This window comes from Talpa europaea, assembly GCF_964194135.1.
Source record: "Talpa europaea genome assembly, chromosome: 8".
In the NCBI taxonomy this organism is placed as follows: Eukaryota; Metazoa; Chordata; class Mammalia; order Eulipotyphla; family Talpidae; genus Talpa; species Talpa europaea.
The window spans coordinates 12,756,534-12,759,264 of record NC_140075.1 but is presented as its reverse complement, the minus strand read 5'-3'; the positions used below and the strand labels follow the sequence as shown (position 1 = coordinate 12,759,264).

At 43.5% G+C, this 2,731-nt stretch overlaps 1 pseudogene across 1 annotated transcript; it reads right to left on the bottom strand.

Annotated features, from left to right (window-relative positions):
- Positions 1-513: 513 nt before the first annotated feature.
- LOC311175163 (olfactory receptor 14A16-like) lies at positions 514-2,512 on the bottom strand (annotated as a pseudogene). Its single transcript has 2 exons — positions 1,699-2,512; positions 514-598 (listed from the first exon to the last, which is right to left on the bottom strand). The product of its transcript is annotated as an olfactory receptor 14A16-like (transcript).
- Between the last annotated feature and the right edge of the window lie 219 nt (positions 2,513-2,731).

The following is a 2,731-nucleotide window of genomic DNA, read 5'->3' as shown; positions in this document are numbered from 1 at the left end:
AAGTCCCCGTCTCAAAATACAGAGGTTTTATCCAAGTGAATAATGAAAATTATTTTAAAAAGATGTAAGAGAGACTGAAATAAGTATCCCAAGGGGATAGATCTTTGTTCACAGGCCGACAGGGTCACACACCCCCGCAGGCCAACGGGGTTCAGGAGCACGGGGCAGGGGCTCGGGATGAAAGACACACAAACTGCCCAGTTGAAGGAAGCAGGAACTCTCTTTATAGAAAAGATCACGTATTTATATGAAAAGCCTTCACATGTGCTTTACGTGGGTCTTGTAACATCCGGCTACTGTTGCATCATATTTTGTTGACTCATCCTTGGGGGGAAGCTAACACTACCCCAGGTCCCCCTGCTGGTGTGAGCCCTGTACTGACAGTCACATACATTCATTGCCGTGAATGCTCGTTTGAGTGAGTTTGCAGTGTGTTTTATTCTGATAGCTGAATGGACTCGGTCTGTGGTTAACATATATTTTTTATAAGAAAGAGTTTCTGGACTGAGTATGTTACAGCCTGTCAGGAGAGTCTGGAGACACAATGATCTGCTCCAGAGAGAGCACTTTGGGGAAGAACATCACCCCCGGCTCATGTCTGAGTATAAGGAAAACAGTAATGAGAAGCTGGGTATTAGGGTACAAATATTGTAGAAGAATAAAAATTTAAAATAGTGTCATGCTGACTTTTACATTGTGTTCTTTACATAGTATAATAAATAGCTAGTTCCAAAGTAGAAAATAAATGTTATCTACCAGAGAGTCGACAAGAAGTCCTGGTGTAAGACTCAAAATACAAATTTGAGAACTAAGGGAACCCAAAAATAAATACATTAAAAGATGTGTATAAACAAGATGCATCTTAAAAGTAAATATGTATTTCCTCAATAAATATCATATGATTTTTACTTTTATTCTAGTACTTAAAACAGTGTAGTCCTGTAACAATCAAATCAGACATTATAGAAATCAATATGCACATCACTAATGGAGTTCAGCATAGACACCGACTCCCCAAGGATGTTTCCATCCTTCCATCCTGACATCTTCAGCAGATTCAAGTGTAGTTTCTCTTTGCCTTTTGAACAGAAACATGAATGTCTCTATAGGAAGACAATGCATTATAATAATGAGGGTGGGGAAACCCATTCTGAGGTCTCCCCTCCCCTCCACAAGGACGGGGCCCTCAGTGGCGACATACATAGGCTGTGTGAACTGAGTGCCCAGGACAGTGGGCCCGGGATAGTGTGCTTTTGAGCATAGACCCCTTTAGCACTGCTCCCTTTCACATAAATGTTGGTGATGTGTGAGTTCTAGAACATTCTTTCTAAGCCACACACATTGTTTTCAACCATGAGTGGGGATTCACTTTATAAATATCACACAGTTGGAGGTTTGGCAAATGAGAGCAGTATTGAGGAAACTAAAGCTTATGGAAGAATATGAGTATATAAATTTCTGGAAAAGGAAAAATCCTAATGCAAGAAATCTGTGCTTTATAAATAATGACATCTAGAGTCAGAGGAAAAAACTAATCATGGGTGATAATTATAGATTGTGATATCTCACATCTTGGAATATTGGCAATGTATCAGTCTGCCCAAGCCAACTTCATGGCTTGGTTCCTCAGACTGTAGATGACGGGATTAAAGGTGGGGGGGCACCATCATGTAGAATATAGAAATGACCAGGTCAGACATGGATGGGGTCCCTGAGGTCAGCTTCAGATGAGCAAAGAATCCAGCGGAGAGAAGCAGGACCACCACCAGCAGGTGAGGAAGGCAAGTGGAGTAGGCCTTGGACTTCCCTTCTGTGGATGGGATCTTCCTGACAGCAGAGAAGATGTGGACATAGGAAATGACAATGAAAGTCAAACAACCCACATCCAATGTCACACTAATGAGAATAGGGACAATTTTGCTCATTAGATTTTCTGAGCAGGAAATAGCCAATAACAAGGGGATGTCACAGAAGAACTGGTGGACCACGTTGGACCCACAGAAGGACAAGCAGAAGGTTCCAGCTGTGTGCATCACAGCATAGAGACCCCCACCCAGCCAGGACACAGCTGTCAGCTGCACACACCTGTCCCTGCTCATGATGACGCCATAGTGCAGGGGTGGCAGATGGCAGCATATCGGTCAAGGCTCATCACTGTGAGCAGGGTCATCTCTGTACCTGATGACATAATCATCATGAAGATCTGGAGGACACAGCCCAGGAAGGAGATGGAGCTACTGTGCCTCAGAGAGTTTGCAATGGACTTGCGGACCGTGGCTAAGATGAGGCAGAGGTCCGAGAAGGACAGACTCCTCAGGAAGAAGTACATGGGGGTGTGGAGGTGCCGGTCCAGGGTGGTGATGAGGATGATGAGCCTGTTCCCCAGCAGGGCGCACAGGTAGACCAGGGAGAAGAGCAGCGGGTGCAAGAAGCCCATGGTCCCCTGGGTGGGAAACCTCAGGAGCACGAATTCTGTCAGGGCTGTGAGATTTGTCACCCCTGGAGCCGTCATCTGTATAAAAGAGGAAAGAGAAACAAAATCTTAATTCTTCCAATATTGAAAATGGAATATGTTATCAATACAAGATAATAACTCAGTTCATTTTCTACATAATTATTCCTTCCAGTTTATGGATACTAATATCCTCTATGTCTGTTGTTTTATTCAACCCATTTATTACCACCTCATGTGAATATGTCATGATTACACTCTCCACGTAAGTACTGAAAG